This window comes from Macaca thibetana, chromosome 7 (assembly GCF_024542745.1).
Source record: "Macaca thibetana thibetana isolate TM-01 chromosome 7, ASM2454274v1, whole genome shotgun sequence".
Lineage (NCBI taxonomy): Eukaryota > Metazoa > Chordata > Mammalia > Primates > Cercopithecidae > Macaca > Macaca thibetana.
The window spans coordinates 147,004,957-147,026,300 of record NC_065584.1 but is presented as its reverse complement, the minus strand read 5'-3'; the positions used below and the strand labels follow the sequence as shown (position 1 = coordinate 147,026,300).

Below are 21,344 nucleotides of genomic sequence, written 5' to 3'. Positions count from 1 at the left end.
CATATTCTGTAGGCTCCTGCTGAGGCTGAGCAACACAGGCTCTGTCATTAAGGCACACACCACTGTGATGGATACAGATACACTTGACTTTTACTGGGGGTCAGGGGGAAAGCTTGGTTCTACAGTGATCGGGGAGGTCATTCAGGGTTTTCTTCCAGACTGACCCTGGAAGAATGAGTGACAAGAACTGTATGCAAGTTCCTTCTCAACTGACTCTCTTCATGCTGGGCTTAATTTGAGAGTGAGAAAGTGTGGCCCCCATTGAGGAACACCTGCTAAAAGCAGCATGGATCTGGGTTGCCGAGTGACCATGCAAACCTACATTATCATGCTTGCTTTCACCCCAAAAATGGAAGAATCTTGCACTTCCTAGCTCCATTTCCTTCCCCTGCAAGGACCAGCGAGGAAAAGGCTGAAACCCCACACCACACATTACTCAAAAAGGCAACAGCACATTTTTGGACTTGGGTGAAATTTTCTTCAATCTTGAAGAAAAAAGGAAAGAAATTAAAAACCTATTCTTGCCACTTGTCTATGTTAACCTATTAACCATAAATTAGAAGGACCTAAAAATCTGGCATATATTTGGAGAACTGAAACAAACCAAGAAACCTGACTAAACTTTCCATTTGTATAGACTCAAAGTCCATCCGCATATCATCGCATTACCAATCCAGGAGTCACAGAACGAACTGGATTCTCCAAAGGCTCCTCATTTTCTACCACCACTCATTCCAAGGTCACCCCCATCTTATACCTAAAACTTGCAATGTTTCAGTTAAACTATATATACATACATATATATATCTATCTTACAGTATCCGTGATCTTAGACTTAGAAGTCATTAAGTCTAGTTCTCTACAGGTTATGTAAATCCTTGCAGTAATTTTCCCATCCTTCTGCATGTAAGAATTAAAACAAATAAATACATATATTTTTTAAAAAATTTTAAGTACATAGTAGCAGCTAACATATGTAAGTGATTACGTGCCAGGCACTGATGCTAAGCCCGTTTTATGTTAAGGCACTGAATCCTCAACATAACCCCATGCTAAGGGGTTTAGACTTCATCCAAGCAGGACAACAAAAACAGAGCAGTTATGTGAACTTGACCAAGGCCATGGATCTGAAGGTTCTGCCTCCTAATGTGTGCTGTTTAAAACAGAAGGGAACATGGAGAAGTCGATACAGTGCTTATGCCAGGAATGCAGTAAAATGGGAAAAAAAAAATTTATTGATAATATTGTTTTTATTAATAATTGAACTTTCACTTGTTGCATTATTATATGTCACACGCTGAACTAAGCACTTTACCTAATTATTCCGGAAAATCATTAGGTGAGGGAGATCCTATTTACCCTAAATTAGGCTTAATAGAGATTATGTCTTGTAAGGAAAAGGCAAACACAAGAGGAAAGGTAACCCAGGTCTGTCTGAATCTAGACTTCCATGTCTGGCCCCACCCCACTCAAAGATAAATACCACTAACATTTGGACACATTTCCTTTCAATGAATATGCATACTTTATGTGGTTGAGATGATATGCTCTATATAATTCTATATCCTAAGTTTTCCCCATTCTAATTACATAATAATCTCCCACAGTATCACAAACTCTTTACAAACACTGTTTTTAATAAATACATAATATTGTTGCCGGGCGCGGTGGCTCAAGCCTGTAATCCCAGCACTATGGGAGGTCGAGACGGGCGGATCACGAGGTCAGGAGATCCAGACCATTCTGGCTAACCCGGTGAAACCCCGTCTCTACTAAAAAATACAAAAAACTAGCCGGGCGAGGTGGTGGGCACCTGTAGTCCCAGCTACTCCAGAGGCTGAGGCAGGAGAATGGCGTGAACCCGGGAGGCGGAGCTTGCAGTGAGCTGAGATCCGGCCACTGCACTCCAGCCTGGGCGACAGAGCGAGACTCCGTCTCAAATACATACATACATACATACATACATAATATTGTAAATAAGGTCCCATAATTTAATAGCTGTATCTTTTCGTGTATATCAGCTATTTGCAAGTTTTCACTATTACAAATAAGGATGCAATAAGGATTTTTTTGTTTGAAACCTCTTCTGTTTTTTATTTCAGATTATTTTCTTCAGCTAAATTTCTTCCTTTTGTTAAAGGAATCATCAGCATTTTTACAAAGCAACCCAGAAGACAACAAAACAACAAGAAATAATGAAATCTGAATGTACAGGTATCAGCTGTTTGATTTATGGGTTAGCTAAATGAATATGCATTAACAACTGGGAAGGCCAATAATCAATCCAGGTTTTATAGTTCAATCTACCCCACAGAACCGTCCTGCCATCCAGGGCTCAAGCTGCAAGGGACCACACCAACAGACAGAATTGACAGAGGAATGAATGGGAGAAAAAACATCTGGCATAGGCAATAAACCAGATTTACAGAAAAGAGGCAGAGAAAAGATAAATGTTTAACAAAAATTTTAAAATATATTGCAAACAGTGGAAATGACAGAGAGGAGGAGGAGGATTGGACTAGACTTTACTACAGAAAGCCATGTGGATATGCATGGTGAGCAGCCACGTGCTGCTGTCTGTAAGCCCAAGTTTTTAGAACTGCCTACCAGACCGAACCCCAATTACCAAAAGGATATTAACTAAATTGAAGTAGGCTGATGAAGTATCATTTTCCCATAGTTAATAAAATAAAGACAGATCAAAAGTCTTACCAATTTCATCGGTGAGTTATGAATAAGATTTGTATTTTCAAATAGCAAAAAAACAAATCAAACTGCAGCCTGGAGACATACATATTACTTCATCAAAAGCACAAGGAAGAAACAAACACGTCCCCATGGGAGATGACATGAAACGATGAATTCTCAACAGCACAGTTGAGGACAGTGTTTTAAAGGATTGTTTTAAGATACTGTCACATTTGCTATACCTCCACAACCTGGACTTATTCTTGAAAAACAATTCCAAAAATAAATATAAAACTTAAGATAAAGCTGGAAAAATAACAGAAGAAATGCACAAACCAATCAAAGAGAAACGGGGATAAACAGTAAGAATCTCTAAAGAAATGGTAGGACTAAAGGAACTCCTGAATTGGCAAGGGGCCTCATCAATGGGAATTTGTGCTACAATCTTGTGTCATCTGTCAGCACCAGTCTATAAAACTGATATTCATCTTGTCCTCCAACAGTGCACCTAGCTTAATGCTATGGGCTGAATTGTGTTTCTTCCAAAATTCTTATGTTAAGGTCCTAACCCCCAGGACTTCAGACTGCGACGTTATTTGAAGATGGCACCTTTACAGAGGCAATCAGGTTAAAATGAGGTCATTAGAGCAGGTCATAATCCAAATTGACCGTTGTCCTTATAAGAAGGAGAAATTTGGACACAAACACACAGGAAGGATGATGTAAAGAGGACAGGAAAAGATGGCCATCTACAAGCCACAAGAGAGGCCTGGAACAGATCCCTCCCTCACAGCCTTCAGATGGAACACCATGACCTTGAACTTCTAGCCTCCAGAACTGTGAGACAATCAGTTTCTGTTATTTAAGCCACCCAATTAGTAGTATTTTGTTAGGGGACAGCCCTGGCAAACTAATCTATTTAGCCAGGCTAAATATGGCCCAATTAGGATATTAATAAGTACAATAAGCCTAAATATAGTTCTTTTAACACAAAATGGCAAGTAGTACAGTTAAATGTAAGTGGTAATCAGTAAAATAATTATAAACGTGTGTGAATATGTAAATATAGGCACAGCTGGGCCTCATACCTATAATCGCATTGACTCAAAGGCTTAGATGGAAGGAGTGCTTGAGTCCAGGAGTTCAAGAGCAGCCTGGGCAACATAGCAAGACTCTGTCTCTACACAAACTTTTTAAATATAAAAACTAGCTAGGCATGGTGGTGTGAACCTGTAGTCCTAGCTACTTGGGGGCTAAGGCAGGCGGATGGTTTGAGCTCAGGAGTTCAAGGCTGCAGTGAGCTATGATCATATCACTGCACTGCAGCCTGAGTAACAGAACAAGACAGCATCTCTAAAACAAATAAACAAATATAAGCAAAGATGCAGGTGCTGGTGTAGGCAATGACGTATGCACATGCATACGTATATATTGTGCCCAAGGTCACAAAGCTAGCAAATGATAGGAACAAGACTCTAACCTGGGTATATCTGCCTCCAGGGCCCATGTCTTGCTATAATACCACCATACTGTACCACCTAACAAAACTACATGGCAATTTGAAAATTATCTGTAAGAATAGGATATGATTGATGCTACATAGAATTTAGGGTGCTTCCAGCCAAGTAGGAAAGAGACTATGTTAGCATTTTGTTAGAGTGGCAGAATTATACTTTGTTTCCTGTTTGTTTTATTTTGGCTTTTGTTATACTGGAATTAAAATAAATAAATTCAACTGCAACACAAGCCCACTTTCGGTTACTCTAATACAGATGAAACCAAATAGTGTTTTTCCTTGTCAGATCGCCCCTCCATCATATAAAAAGGGATGGGAAGCACCTCTGTGGAGTCTCCCTCCACATTCAGTACAACCACCTCAAATTGCAGACATAAATATCTAGGGCACAGTATTTTGTGGATATAGAGGGTAAGGTTCAGATTCTGGGCCTAGGGGAAGGACACAGGTCAATCTACATCCATTTATCAATAACTTATAATGCATAGGACACTGTACAGATTACTTCAGGAGAATAAACAAGATGGAATAAGGCTGGTCTTGCATTCACGTGGCTTAAACTCTCACAGCAACTCGCACAGAGAGTTGGCAGGTGCCATGTAGTAGACTAGCTGCTGCCTGTGGAGAGAGGAGCCCTGCCTTGCCCTCCGAGAGCTTCCACAGGGCTTGAGGAGGAAAGCAGCAAGCAGTACCGGGTGACAAGTCTGGAATAAGAGCCAGGTCACGCTGATCACTAAAATCCTTCCAACATGTAGTGAATCTAGGATGAAGTCACACCTCTAGGGGTTCAGGTCATTAGGAGTCCTTGAGATTCCTGAAGGACTTTGAGATTATTCTAGGGCCTACTCGACCTTCCCAGGCAAGACCTAAGCAGGTGAGATTTAGTCAGAACAGAAATGGCCTCCAGCACAAGCAAGAGCTGCTCAACCTTAACGCCACCCCTCACAGGGGCACTAGCCCCCAGAACGAGACTATATCCTCCGTTAACTACTTGTTTATTATCATTGACTGCCTAAAAGCAGTGGCAGGGGCTGTCTACAAAGCTGCAATAGTAAGTTTGTATGTAAGATCAGGGGAGAGCACACATAACTTCTAACCAGTGCCCAGAGAGACTTCGGAGCCACTCTCTTACTGGTGGTCCAATGGCTGCACCTACTGTGATCCTTGTGGGCTCTCACGTCACCACAGCTCCCGATGAAACTGAGGTTGACAGATTTTATCATCATCTATAGACAGGAGACTATTAAAAAATACCTCACTATGAAACTATCAAGGTCGGGCATGGTGGCTCATGCCCATAATCCCAGCACTTTTGGAGGCTGAGGCAGGAGGATGGCTTGAGCCCAGGAGTTCAACAGCCTGGGAAACATAGGGAGACCTCGTCTATACCAAAAAACAAAAGAAAAAGAGAGAAAGAAGAGGGAGGGAGGGAAAGACAGACGGAGGGAGGGAGGGAGGGAGGGGGAGGGAGGAAAGGAAGGAAGGAAGGAAGGAAGGGAGGAAGGGAGGAGGGAGGAAGGGAGGAAGGGAGGAAGGGAGGAAGGGAGGAAGGAAGGGAGGGAAGGGAGGGAGGGAGGGAGGGAGGGAGGGAGGGAGGGAGGGAGGGAGGGAGGGAGGGAGGGAGGAAGGGAGGAAGGGAGGAATCAAACCTGAAAAAATAATGGATGAGTGATTATTTGTGCTAGAGAAGAGATGGCATCTAAAGAATCCACTGAGCAAGCTTCCTCTGTTACGGTTGGCATGTGTCTTCTCCAAAATTCATGTTGACACTTAATCCCCAGTACAACAGTATTAAGAGGTGGGGCCTTTAGGAAGTGATTTGGCTCTGACAAGGCTGAAGTCAGGACAAGGAGAGGAGGCAGAAAGGAGGAGAGAGAGACTGCAACCTGGGAGGTATGAGAAGCTATGGAACTCATAGGAAGCTGCAAGCCAACAGAGTCTATTTTGCTTTTGGGGATCCTTCGATTATATATCCATATTCCCCCAGTTGTTACTATTCTGGGTGAGAAAAGGCTAGCTGAGTATTCCAATGCCTTAGAAAAAAAATGACTTATTCAAATGAAAAACTCTTTCGAGTTTTCTTCTTTTCTATTTACCTTTTGAAAGACATCTAGAAATTTACTGGGGGGAAGACGTCTTTTCATTCCCCCCCACACTCCTCCCCCTCTCTTTAGTGATGAATCTCTTGGTGAACTCGTCTGAATGTCAAAAAGAAAAAGACATCTTCTCAGAAAAATATAAATATTTATAGACAGCATTACTCCATCACCCTGAAATGTTAAACAGAGCTGTTCCTCCATTCTCTTCTTTATTGATTTAGTTATGTGGTACATAATCAGAAAGCAAAAAAAAAAAAAAAAAAAAGGTAATGGTGGAACTCAAATCACGAGGTCATGCATCAAATAAATGCAGACCAAAAATCATTCATTAAATCTTGTTGTGACATACCTCCAGAGAGCAGTAACAGAAATAAAAAATCAATGTCAAAACAAACCCAGCCTTGGACCACTGGAGAGTGGCAGCTCACAGACCTTCCTCTGTGATGAGATGCCCACGTCTGTGGCACTCCTCCTCCTCTGAGGTATGTGCTCTTAGGGCTAAGTCCCACCAGTCTGACCGCAGGGCCAGTGGGAATAGAGTGGGATGTATTTAAAAGCAAAAATCTCAGGGAGTCAAGTCCTCATTCAGCACCAAAAATGTCTGAGTGGCCCTCCTCAACTTTCTCACCGGGTTGTAGCCTAGACAACGTTTAAGGAAGGTAAGTACCTGAGAGGTCATCTAGTCTAAAACCGAAGTTGGTTTTCTGGATCTCTCTTCTGATATCTAAACTCTGGCTTTACCTAAATGACCTGTCCTCTTTCCAAGTGATAGCCAACCTAGTAATAAGCAAAAATGTTGATTAGTTGGTGCCATATTTCCACAGTTTTTCCAATAGTTACAAAATGGCTACTTCTGACAGCAGATGTGATTTTACAGTGTTACAAAAGATCATTCCGGCAGCTCTTGTTATATATGCTATACAACTGACAATAACCCCACCAAATAAACAAAAAAGATAATTTCCTGACTTTAAAGACACGGAAGAGATTCTCTAGATTAAGAACAATGGGAAGAGGATGTTAAAATGATCTATGGCGCCCTCAATTACCTTTAAAATGTTCATATATTTTCTAAGGGATTTTTACAAAGCTTCAATGTATTAGGACTCTCAGTTTTAACTGCTGACTGAGGCTTTATCCTAATTATTTTTAAATAGTTTAATATTTGCCTTTTGTTGGGTCCCAAAAACAAAATGAACTCAAAAACACATATTTCAAAAGATTAGCAGAAAATATGGAAAATCAGTATATCAATTATTCTAAAGGGAACTAACATTTTACTGACACTTCATTTGAGCCACACTCTTGCAGACAAAATAAAACTGCTACTCCCCAAGAGCTCATGGCTTCGCTTTACATGGCCCTACCTTGGAATGTAAGGACAACTTTGGAAAATACCTCATTTGGGGGAAAAGCACACAAAACTAACAGATATCAACACAAAAGCGCAGGTCAAAAATAAAAAGCTTTAAAAACAAAATTCACAGTAGGTAACACCAAGACACCTCCTGAAGCTCAGCTTAGGGTTCTTCTCTTAGGAGAAGAATCCAGTTGGAATCAGTATAACCTGGGAACTGCCACAGATGGCTGACATGGAAGCACCATCTCACAGAGAAATGATATCACCATGTACTGATCACACATTATGTGCCAGGCACACAATGTTTATATCATTTATTTTATCTAAGGCCACAAAAAGCTGGTGACACCAAAGAAGTGGCAGAGGCTAAATGAAATCCACCACCAAAATTTCCTTTTTTATTTTTATTTATTTTTTTATTTTTTTGAGACAGAGTCTCACTCTGTCGCCCAAGCTGGAGTGCAGTAGCGTGATCTCCACTCACTGCAAGCTCCGCCTTCTGAGTTCACACCATTCTCCTGCCTCAGCCTCCCAAGTAGCTGGGACTACCCGCCCACCACCACGCCTGGCTAATTTTTTGTATTTTTAGTAGAGACGCGGTGGCACCATGTTAGCCAGGATGGTCTCGAACTCCTTACCTCGTGATCTACCTGCCTCGGCCTCCCAAAGTGCTGGAATTACAGGCATGAGCCACTGCGCCTGGCTATTTGTATTTTTTGAAACAGGGTCCCACTCTGTAGCCCAGGCTGGAGTGTGGTGGCGTGATTATGGCTCACTGCAACCTCGAGTGGGCTCAAGCAATCCTCCCACCTCTGCCTCCCAAGTAACTGGGACTACGGGTGTGTGCCACTATGCCCAGATAATTTTTTATTTTTTTTTTTTAGAGACAGGATCTTACTACATTGTCCAGGCTGGTCACAAACTCCTGGACTCAAGCAATCCTCCTGCCTCGTACCTCCCACCTTGGCCTCCCAAAGTGCTGGGATTACAGGTGAGAGACACTGTGCCCAGACCCACTACCAAATTTTCTGATAAATAAAATAGAAAACTGGGAATTATGCCGTCAAATAGGTTAAGTCTCCAGGATTATCTGGGAAAACTTTGCAGGTATCAGGGCAGGGAATACCTAGAGTGGAAGAAGGTACAGTGCAATATCATTTTATGACCAAATCCCATAAGGTTGCCAGGACTCTCTGCTCTGGTTCTGCCAGCCATATGCAACCTTCTGCTCCAGTGCATGGTCTCAGAACTGCTTGGTACACAGGAATGCTCACCCCTTCTTCTAATCCTGGATCTTAATTATGAGGGTCAAAAATGGAGGCTTAAAATATAGATCTTTCTCTGAAAAAAAGGTCTTTATTTTAGCACAGGCTTAGAAAAGGCATATGATCTCTACTATAATTCATACATGTTTATAATAACTCCATTTAATTCAATGAAACGTTATTGAAGGCCTACTATATATGACGTTCTAAGCATTTAGTATTATTACGACTTTTGCTCCTGTTTCAAAGGCATTGTGTAAATTGGGCTTTTGCCTAAGCAAGCCACCCTGGGATGCCTACACTGTGAAATCTGAATCTGCTGCTTTAAAAGGGCAGGGAAGCCCCCATAGGTACATGAATAGTTTTAAAACTATAACCATTTTAGCCTTACCCCAGAATTACACAGTGAGCTACTAGTAAAGGAGAAAGAAAATTATAGTCCATACCTTGTTACCAAGACTAAGTAACTGCAATATGAGATTTAAATAGAGCAAAAACCATCAATTAGCATTACTGTTAATCTTAGATTTCTCAGTTAAAGAACCTATGTATGTCAATACAATTATGAAACTCTGATTTCTATACTGGGCCTCTAGAAAAGGAGAATGTTTGCTTCCCATGTTGACAGTCCCTGTGTGATTTTTGCCCTCTTTGTAATTTTCTCTATTGAAAATGAAATTCATAGCATAATTAGAATCGTAATGGATTGAATTCCAATGCTAAAAGTGCACATGACACAGGCAAAGGAAACAGAACATGAGTCCCACCTGGAAAGAATTAAGAGGGTAAAACAAGCAAGCCCAAAACTGCCTAATAAAAATCACTCATTCTGGAAGTTTTAACAAGATGCTTTCTTAAAGAAAGAAAAGAAAAAAGAAAAAATGGGGAAATCAGAAAAGGTAAAGAAAATTAACATACTTGATCCAAATGATGTAACTGCATAATAACCAATTTTTAAACTCAAACAAATACAGGTAATTCTAGTATAGCTAAGAGACAAAACCCTCAGCCTGCATGTAGTACTGCTCTTTCGACTTTTAAAATAATGTGTATCACACACAGCAGTTCAATTTCTATATTAGCCTGTAAGAAGCACAAATCAACATTTCACAAGATAATTCTATGTATGATGAATCTCTTTGCTTATCTCAAGGATAATTACAACTGTTAAATGTTACCATTCTAAATATAAGGTAAAAAAAACACAAATAAAGATTATACTTACCTAATTCCCTCTTTGGCTAGCTCCCAAAATTCACCAACTCCCTCCATCAAGAGCAACAAAGAGACAGCAAGACAGAAAGCGAACACCTATCATTTCATCTCCTGATGAAAGCAACTGAGGTGTTTGGGTATAATTCCACCCTACCAAAAGGCAGAACGATAGAGAAAATTTAGTATCTAACCTTCCTTCCTGCACATCCAAGAGGATGGATCATCCCCTTAAGAATTCTCTTTTGCCAAGAAACAAAATGGCCTAACTACTACAACTGCATTAGCCTTCAGTGATAATGAAATTTTAAAAGGCATGTGTAATAAAGGCGTGGCCAGCACAAGCAAGCAAAAAGCAAGACGTTCCTTGATTCTTTTATCATGAGCACTTACCTTAGCCCTTCCTTGCAACCCCTGCAAGATAGCTACAATCCTATTTCAGCTGAGCAGAGTTTAAAATACTTATGGTAATGTAACTGGATATCCGCCAAGAGGAAACACCTTGGTATTCGTCCTTGCGCTACAACTAACCCTACACTCCTCAAGTTTCTTCCCTCTGTGTCCACCATCCAGCAAACACAATTTATGCCATCTTCAGTTTCATGCATATGTCAACCTCACACCGGTAGACACAGATATCTGATCCAACTAAAAGCTTACTTTTGTAACCTCCCAAGTAGCAATAAATGGCCCCTTAATAAGAGCTGTGTGTCCTTGGACAAGGCATTTATCATCTTGGAGTCTCACATTCCTCCTCTGTGAACTAAATGGTTAGGACCAGGTGATGTCCGAGTGGACTTCTAGCAGCCCATGCCATCATGTCTAAGGTGCACATCCTAGCGGCTGGCTTGCCCAGATCACGGAAAATGCGAACTTCAGTCTCAGGTTCTTGTGTTCAAGTGTCTCAAAAGATTCAGGATATTATATTACAATTAGGGAAGAAAATAATGAAGGGCGGCAGTGAGCATGTTCATTCATTTTCCATACTCAAATCAACAGTGCTTTGGCCCCCCTGGGTCTTTGACTATAATCTTCCAGGGGGCGAGAGATCACATCCTGGCAGATGTCAGTAAACTATTTATGCTAGTATTCCAGGCAAAATGAACCTGAAATACCTATTTTTGGTTTTTATTTTGTTTGTTCAACTGGATGAAAAGCAACAAACATAACTGTTTATATTTTCCTAAGCACTGAGAACACAACTCCAGAAAATGCAAGATAGAATTGCTGACCTATAAAATTATTTGAAAGTTAACAATTTGAAAAGCCTCAAATGCAAGACCAGCTCCTATTAAAATGTCTTCTATGTACCTACATTTGCTAATCTGTCATGTATATCGTTGTGTGTGCCATAATCCCAAATGCTTGCAAATCATTAAGATGAATGGCTTGAAGTCAAGAGTATAGGAAGACTCTCAAACTTGCCCTTTGGCCCACGGGAGAAGGTGGCATCTGCCTAGTGTTTGAGGACAGATTTAGGACAGATTTCATAGGGAACTCGGGCCCTACCCCACCTATAGCCTCAACAACCCCAGCCTCCCTCTATTGCACATTAACACAGGAGTGGGCCTACAGTTCTTCCTCCAGCATCCATTCCCATCTGCCCACTCAGATCTCTGCCTTCTTCAGCAAAATAATATCACCAGAGCACAGTCTGAAAGCCAGGCTGGCAACACAGAAGCCCACAAATGCCTGGATTTGAAAGAGTCTTATTCTCTAAAAAGACAGGTGGTTCCATTTAAAATTCTACTCTGGCCATTGGCATCAACCCATGCTTCACCCTCAGCCCCCAACACATATGCTGCAGGAGTTCCCGTCCTCCCCCTGCCCTCACCTGCGTGCAGTAGCCTAACTGTTCCCAGCCGCTGCGGGATTCCTCTTGGCTCTGTAGCAGCATCATTTTCTAACAGCATGGATGCAGAAACCTCCAAGACCATCTCATAGCAAAAGGCATATCCCCATATTTCTTGCTGTAACCACAGCCTATGCCTTCTTACCTTTAATTCAATTATAAGGATGAATTAATTTGGTCTCTGGTACCAAAAAACCCTCAGCTTACACTGCAGCCACCAGAGTCCAACCATACCCTAGTGGAGGGGACTCCACAACTGGCCACAGCATTGAAAGGTTCCAGGGGTGATCAAGATGACTCCACCTTCGCCAAGCTTTCCTAAAGGGTTCACTTAGCCTTGAGTAACCAGAAAAGTAGGTCATGGGCCTGAGTCATAGTCTGAAGCCCCATGTGCACATTCAGTAGTGAAGAACCAAGCCCCACAGTTATGTGTGGTTTGCAAGATGCAAGCAACATTTGCAGATGGGTCCTCCCGCCACTTCCCCCATCAATACCCTTACATCAGCTTTGACTACCAGCACAATGACAACACACACCCCTGCATCCTCCAGTCATCCTGAAAGCCCAACAACATTCCTGTCAGGCAGTCAAAAAATAAAAGTAAAAAAAGAGAAAGTGAAAGCAATCTAAGACATTATTAGTACAAGCAGCTTTTAGGTCACCATGCTCCAGCGAACCAAGGCAATAGCCTCTGATTAAGACAGGCTTAATTGTTCTTAGCTGCATTTTTTTTTTCTTATTTGGTCAGTAGCTGTCATACTGATATGGTGTTACTAGTCTTTAACCCTACTTTTTAAAGCAAGACTCTCTTTGCCCTTAGTGCCATCATGTGCTTATGTACATAATTGTGCACGCACACACAGACACCCCCACACCCCTTTGACATCACAGAATGGACGACTGAGGAATTAAGTCAGCACTCCAGTGCTTTTAAGAAAAATGTGTTAAGACAACCTGACAAAGAAGCAGAGGAAAACCATCAAAGCTTATCTATCTCTTCCTTCTCTGCTCTTGTCTTTTAACTGGGATATTTTCTTTCGTATCTACACCTAAAAGAGAAAATCTTATGCCTTTCAATGTCAACAATGAATGACGAAGCTCCTGAAACAAAGCTGTAAAACAGCACACTCACGTATCCTATCACCAATGAGACCTTCCCACTTCAAGGCTTCCCAGGGACAGAACACTCCGTCCTTCTGTAGGGACCCAGGATGGGATTCAGTCAGAAGGGCAGTGGTGGCTTACTCTATCAGCTGAGAAGCAGGGAACTTCTGGCAGTGCTACGTAACTTTTAAATCCATCAGGAAAATAATATTGCAAGCCAGCTAAGACTAATTTTCTCAAACTTGGTACAAATATGAAAAAACATGACCACATGCAAAGAGCCTGCAAAGGTGCAAGCCAAACAGCATGGATCTTCCTGGATCTAATGAAGATTGGAGTTAATTGGCCATTTAAAACCAACACTAATATATTATTTCTGAGTGGAATACAAAACTCACATGTAGCTCCATTATCAAACCACTCGGAGCAGGCCCATCGTCAGGCCCATGTGAGGCACTGGATCCCCTGTGCTCCTCTGCAGTTAAGGATACAGTGAAAATCCTGAATCCTAGCCATCATGCAGTTGACAACAAAAGGAAAAAGTACAGTAGTATCTAAAGCAAAGAACCAACTAAGGGCAGATCTGACCTCAGCAGTGAGTTTAACGGGTCACTCCTCAATGGAATGACAAAGCAACTCATCTTCCAAAACCAAGAGTCCATATGCCTTTCTCTCATATTCTGCTATCTCACCGAACTTATTCTCACCTCCAAATGAAATACATAAACTTAAAAGAAACAGTAAAACCAAAGGGAAATAGGTTCTGGATCAAGTGGAAAACTATCTGATAATGATCAACTTGCTAAGAAACAAAGGATTAGAAGGAAATGTATGTTTTGAGTTTTGGGCCAAATAAATGTTAACAGTAATTCCAGGGAATACTGTCAATACCAAATGGTGATCTCAGTTGGGATGACATAGATTAGCTATGATTTAAACTTTAATTTAGGTACGATGCATTCTCATTCCATAAAGGTCTATGATTTCATATAAGAACCACAGAGTAAACTTAGAATCATTATCTCAGCAATACTGCAAAAGTATGCTCATGAATGTAAGTTGGTTTTGGTAGATGAACCCATCACTAGATCACTGGATCAGCTATGTAAGAGACACTACCTTTCTCTTTGACTTACGAGCTATGAGATTTTCAACGATTTCCCGCACATGTCAAACCAATAGCTCCCTTCATGCTTAGCCATGGACAATCATCTGAAAAATAATTCTAAAGTGCTACACTACCTATAAACACACACTTGGTTTAGGATATGCTGTCCCAAAGAGCTTTTGTTTTTATGGATACAGTAATGTTTCATTCTTTTCTATTCCCAAACAGATTAATCGGTACAGGACTTAGTTAAAATCTCCACTGCCCGTTCAGTTACTCCACATGGATATTAAGCAAAGTAAATCCACTTAGTGACTACACTGTGAGGACTGGAGGCCACGCTGATCACCCTGATTAGCCCTGTCGGCTGGAGTAAGAAAGACAGGCTGGCACTCAGGGCCAGCTGTGCGGGGCACACAGACAGATGATGGGCAACATCGATGGGCTCTGAGCAATTGGTCTGGGCAGTGATGGATGCTATGTCGACAGCTTAGAGTGTCATTACAGATACAGAACTGGCCCAAGAGAAACCCAAACTCTCTCTTATTTTATTAAGATAAAGTTGGAGTTTCCATGACACAGTGCAGGACCAAGGCAGTTTTTCTCTCTTTTATCACTGACTTAGCCACAAAACAAAACAAAATCAACGTATATATTAAATAAGAATAAGGCAACTTAACTCAGTGAATGTATGTGTAAGACAGATTATAAAACACCATGTCTGCTTTTTTTAAATTATGAACAGGATGTATAAAAATTTTCAGTCAATACACGTAAAAAATTATTTAATCCATATTATTAATTATAATAAGTTGTTTCAGGACAGAGAGGAGAGTCACGGTTGTCTCTGTGTCCCCTTCATGAATATCAAGGGGCAAGTGCCTAATACATAACAGGACAGATCACACATCAGTTTCCACCCTACAGACTGGACTGAAAGAGATTGGGTGCCAGGTATTCCCCACTTGTCTGGACCAGGAGTCCCTCCAAATTTGCAACTACATGGCTGAAAGCAGCAACCATTCCCCCGCAAAATCCCCAACTTTTACAGATACACACACACACTTACACCCTTTTCCACTTCTTTCCTTCTGTAGCTCAAAAGGTTCTATTAATTATCTCATTGTATCACCTGGAGTGAGTCATTTTAATTTTCTGATCCTCAGTTTCCAAATTAAGATTAATAATCACTTTCACATTAATACTACCAAGGCCTACAAAGCACAGCATTACTCTGAAGAGTAAATCAAACCGGTAATTTTCCCTCTGCACACACCACCCTCCCGCCAACCACCCCCCCCACCCCCCCAGGGTTTAGTCCTTCAGACCAAGAAAAGCCTGGCTCATGTATGGCACTGCCTGGGAAGCATGGGAGAGCATGATTTTTTTCTACTGGATACCAGAAAGATTATCCTAAATGTGCACAAATGACATCTACACTAGCAGAGTGATTCTCCATTCCAAATTGGTTTTATGTCCCGAGGTCCTGAGGCCATCTGTGTTGGGGGGACCCTTTGGTAGAATTAGCTAGAAATTCTGTGTGGAAAAATCTCCCACATTTCGCCATTCTTTTTTAGTACCTGCTAATGCAAGAGCTACTAGTAACTACTGCGGAGTAATGATGTTCCATTTATATTGGGCCAACCCCGTCGTGGTCAGGGAGCTCGTCACAGCAAATAAGAGGGACCCTGTTCCAAGAAATATGGACAAATAACATGATGTTGAAGTGCAAGACTGTAGGAGCTCAGTAACATTTCTCAACCTTGTAAGTACCTCTGCCACATATCACTGCTGCGCAATTGAGTTTCACAGCATGAGGGCCTGAACTTATCCGGATTTAAACTTCTAGTACACATTTGAGAACACAGGGCTGGGGGCACAAAGTTGGAGGGCCTGAATCAATGCCAGCAAGATACTGTGTATGTATCTCTATTGACCAAGAGAATCATTTCTCCTTTAAAAGATGCTCTTTTTTTTGCTCTCAGTATCTGTGTATCGACTTTACTTTCTACTCACCCTAATAGTGTGAACTAGCATATTGTGCCCCAAATGCTATGGTTCCCAGTAAACTTTCCAAAGGACACGGCCGTACAATATCATCCTGCATCCTTTGCAAGGCTTTCAAATTTGTTGATGTTCTAACCTGAATCTTTGAGTGCTGATAAAGGTAAACAAATAAATATAATACTTCATAGACACAGTTCGTTCCTTAAGTCCCAAGGTGCTGTAAGAGGCAGGTTTCAGGAATCTGAAAATTCACTTTGGGGCCAGATGTGGTGGTACACACCTATAATCCCAGCACTTTGGGAGGCCAAGATGGGAGGATCGCTTGAGCCCATGAGTTTGAGACCTCCTGGGCAACATGGCAAGATCACGTCCCTACAAAAAAATTTTTAAAAAATTAGCCAGGCATGGTGGCACACTCCTGTAGTGCCAGCTATTAGGGAGGCTGAGGTAGGAGGATTGCTTGAGCCCAGGAGGTTGAGGCTACAGTGAGCTGCGTTCATGCCACTGCACTCCAGCTTGGGCAACAGAGAGAGAGAAAAAAAGAAAAAGGTGTTGGTGGCGGGGAGAGGGAGGGAGACAGAGAGAGAGGTGGGGGACAGAGGGAGGGAGAGAGAGAGAGAGTATGAATATGAATATGAGTATGAATATATGAATGAATTCACTTTGACAACAACAAAAGCAGTAGGCAGGTCATTTCCAAAGGTTCAGATTAAAGACCATGGAAACTTCTTCCAGTGGTATAGGATTCTGGGAAATTTGCTTATATATTGACCAAATTAAAATGAAAGGTGCACCAGACACAGGAACATTTTGCACATGGGAATTCTTGCTGCACTGATTATAAACATTGCAGTTTAAAACCTCGATAAGGATTAACTGAGGCCAGGGGTTTGAGACTAGCCTTGGCAGTATAGTAAGATCCTGTCTCTACAAAACATAAAAATAAAAAAAAACAGCTGGTGTGGTGGAACCCAGCTGTAGTCCCAGCTACTCAAGAAGCTGAGGTGGGAGGATTGCGTGAGCCTGAGAGTTTGAGTCTGCAGTGAGCCATGAGCAGGCCACTGCATTCCAGCCTGGGCAACAGAGCAAGACCTCCATCTCTAAAAATAAAAATAAAACCTAGATAAACTGGGGATACCTAAAGCTGAAGGTCAAGGGGAGACTGACCTTCAATCTCTGCCATTTTGGACTGGTTGTTGCATTAGTTACCCAGAGCTTTAAAAAAAACAAAAACAAAAACCCACAAATGTGGTGTCCTAAAACAATAGGAATTTGCTCTCTCGTAGCTAGAGGCACCAGAAGCCTGAAATCCAGGTGTCAGTGGGACCACGCTACCCTCCAAGGCTCTAGAAGAATACTTCCTTTCTCCTTTCAGCTTCTGGGGGGCTCCGTCTTCACCTGCCATTCTCCTCCATGTGTTTGTGTGGCCTCTCCTCTTCCTACAAGGACACCAGTCATCAGATTCCAGGCCCACCCTAATCCACTATGATCTTATCTCCATTCTTAACTAGTTATACCTGCAAAAACTATTTCCAAATAAGGTCACGCTCTGAGGTTTCAGGCAGACACAATTTTGGCAGGGGGCAGGTGGGACACAGTACTCAACCCGCTAGAGTTGTTAATGAAAGATTGAGTGAAGCTCTTATGGCAAGAGTTCTCTTGATATAAAAATACTTTCTGAGGGGCCGGGCGCAGTGGCTCAAGCTTGTAATCCCAGGACTTTGGGAGGCCGAGATGGGCGGATCACGAGGTCAGGAGATCGAGACCATCCTGGCTAACACAGTGAAACCCCGTCTCTACTAAAAATACAAAAAACTAGCTGGGCGAGGTGGCGGGCGCCTGTAGTCCCAGCTACTTGGGAGGCTGAGGCAGGAGAATGGCATAAACCTGGGAGGCGGAGCTTGCAGTGAGCTGAGATCCGGCCACTGCACTCCAGCCTGGGCCACAGAGCGAGACTCCGTCTCAAAAAAAAAAAAAAAAAAAAAAAAAAAACAACTTTCTGTAGAATTATAAAGATGCAGAATGCCATCTATACAGCTCTCACAAACTGGAGGATGCAGCATTTGTGCTAGCTCCTCTAAGGAGAGAAACTGGAGGTGAACTATGAGAATGAGCATGGCCACTCCAGCAGCTTCTCCAACACCTCACTCTTCTCTAACAGAGCAGAGCTGTGTCGTCAGAGCCAAACATAGAAAGTAAGTGGCATTCTTCAGAAAAAACATGCATACTGCCTCCCTCCTTTCACCTCCAATCCAAGAAAGACTTGTAGCCAACATATACTGTTTTGAGGAGAAAAAAAATAAATAAATAAAACCTAGATTCACTGCTATGCTTAGTTTAAAAAAAAAAAAAAAAAAAAATCAAACATTTCAGCTCCAAGCAACATAAATTAATCCAAACTGAGAACAGAAAACAGGGCATAGAACAGGCCACAGACAGAAACGCTGATTTGTTTTCCAACTTATTCTGCAAAAATGAAAGGCACAACTATTCCATCCCATAAACGAGTTTATATGGTGTGAGTTTAGCTTATAACATTAGCAGCAACTCAAGAAGGAAAGCCATTTTAACAATGCACATTTTCTAACTGAACCTTTGTTCTGTACACATAAAGCCAGAGAAGGTTTTCAACATCTCCAGCACAATATTTCACTCTAAAAACCAACACATCAGGAGAAACAAACTGGAAAGCTTCAGAAAACCCTTACACATCTGCAAATTCTCTAGGCTTGAGGAATCAACCACCTTCATAGTAACTAAAAGCATTTTTAAGAAGGAAACCGTCAAAGGTCTGACTCACTCAGCTCCGTTGACGCTGTCATTCCTTCTTCCAGGGGATGGACAGAGACGCACGCCCTCATCAGTGTAATAGTCATGACAAGCAGTACCTGGCTGGTACCCTCGGCTTTAGTGAAAATCTGTGTCTCATGATCACCTCCCCAAAACACACGCAGAAGCCCTTTAACATACAAACAGCTCACAATGACAACATCCAAGTCCTCTGACCAGGAGCTCCCACTGAGTCCTCTGTTAATACTCAGGGGTCCACAGTTGCAGTCATCAACTGAGGGTAACAAGTGCGGGTGTCCTCCGCCAGGCAGACTTTCTGTCGTGGAAGAGTGTAGAGTGGGAAGAGAGGAATTAGGTAAAAATAACATTACAAATCTTGTACCAGAAAATAGTCAGTGAAGTTGAACAGAATACCTAAACAAAAATGGATGAAAGAATAGGAGACAACTTTCAAACTAAATTCCAAATCACATGTAACACTAAAAATAATTCCCAGGGTCTTGGGCCACTATGATCCACCTGGCTATTATTGAAGAAACCAAACACATATCTCACGAATTGCCTGAGGCTGGGCGCAGTGGCTCTTGCCTATAATCTCAACACTTTGAGAGGCCGAGGCAGGATGATCATTTGAGCCCAGGAGTTCAAGACCAACCTAGGCTATATAGTGAGATTCTGTCTCTACCAAAAAAAAAAAAAAATTGCCTGAATGATGAATCACTTGGATAGCTCAAGCTTCCTTCAAGAGTCTTCTTTCTTTTCAGAAAGGAATTTTTAACTGGAAGACTACAGTTCTGCTTCCAGTTTCATACTTTAAATACTACAGAATATGTTTCTCCTAAACATCAGAAGGTATAAATTCCTTCTTTTACATCTTCAGCACTAACCTCCTTCTCCTCTATGCATTTGATTTAGAAGCAAAAAGCAAAAAGAACAGAAACTCCAACAGAGAGCCACTCAGTGTAGCAGACACTTCAAATAGGCAGGCGCTGCCATGGCACCTGATTCAACAGTCAGAGGTGCAGGGTGGCAGCGGGGCTGAGGCCTTATGAGATGGCATCTCTGATCGGGGTGGTGACCACCAAAACAGGGAGCTCACAGAGGCAGAAGAAAGAGGGTGACAGTGGCCAGTGTACCCCCCGCTTCTGTTACAGTCATGTTTCTTGTCTGCTAATAGCTCCTTATAAACGTGCAATCAAGGATAGGTGAGTGCCTTGGCATATCAGATTAGGAATGTAAAACATCAACATCGCTGGGCCAGACTGAGATGCCAAAACCAGAAAGTGATCACCAAGGAGTCCAAGGAATGGTTCCAGGAGCAGCCCATGCCAAAGTCACTGTGGTCATCTTCAGACGGACCCTCTGGTCTCACCCATAATGCAGAGGTGGCAAAACAGACTTGGCCTGGCTAACTTCTGCCTTCTGCTTGGACATGTGTCAGCTGCTGTACAATTTTTCCAAATGCGTAAAGATGACAGGCAAAAAAGAAAGCAGCTGACCCCACTCCTGAGAATGCCTATGCACTGTGATTTTTAATGGACATTCTGAACAATCTGAGCTCCATGAAGCCTTGCATTCAATGCCAAACCCCAACAGGGATGTTTTACAGACATGCAGCATTGCATGGTGGTCTCTTTTTCTATTAGAGCTATTAGAAAATCCTGCATGAAGACACGCATGCAGACACCACCTTCCACTCCATCAGAGCCAGGCCAGATGGCAAGGATCATACCAGTCACAGGCAGGAACATGTCATCTCTGCACTGCTCATTTGAGAAAGCAATTATCATTTATCAAATGCTTTCTAATAAGAGACTAACAAGGCAATTCAAACTACGTTTTTAAAAAGCGATCACGAAAACACTTTTTTTAAGGAAAGGTTGAATATAATGATGTTAAGAAGCAAACAGACAAATGTCCAGATGAGACAGCAAAGGCTCTCTTGACTCCACGTGAGGTTCCCAGTGAAATTACCCACTGAATACAAAAGCTGGGGAGAAACTCACACCACGACTAGGAGCCTAGGCTACACTCCATCTGGAGATACTTATTTCAGAAGAAAATAGGCTAGGTGCAGCGATGCATGCCTGTGATCCCAGCACATTGGGAGGCTGAGGCAGAAGGATCGCTTGAGGTGAGGAGGTTGAGGCTGCAGTGATTCATGATCAAGCCACTACCTTCCTGAATGGGTGACAGGGCAAGACCCTGTCTCCCAAACAAGAAGAAAGAAGAAGAAAATGTATTGAAAATAGTAAACTGTTGAAAAGATGGAAACTTGTTTGCCAGACAGTAATACCAACTTATAAAGCCAAAAATAATTACATCCTCAGGCTGTACAGGACA

General features: G+C 42.0%; 1 protein-coding gene across 7 annotated transcripts in view; it reads right to left on the bottom strand.

The window, feature by feature from the left end:
- The window catches only part of TLN2 (talin 2), a 456,511-nt gene that overhangs the window by 206,488 nt on the left and 228,679 nt on the right, over positions 1-21,344 (bottom strand). For 2 of the 7 annotated variants that reach the window (XM_050797238.1, XM_050797237.1), the window contains exon 3: positions 10,154-10,293. The exons of the other annotated variants lie outside the window; for them this stretch is intronic. The gene's annotated coding sequence lies outside the window, so the exon portion shown is untranslated. The remainder of the gene's footprint in view (positions 1-10,153; positions 10,294-21,344) is intronic. 7 annotated transcript variants of the gene reach the window in all.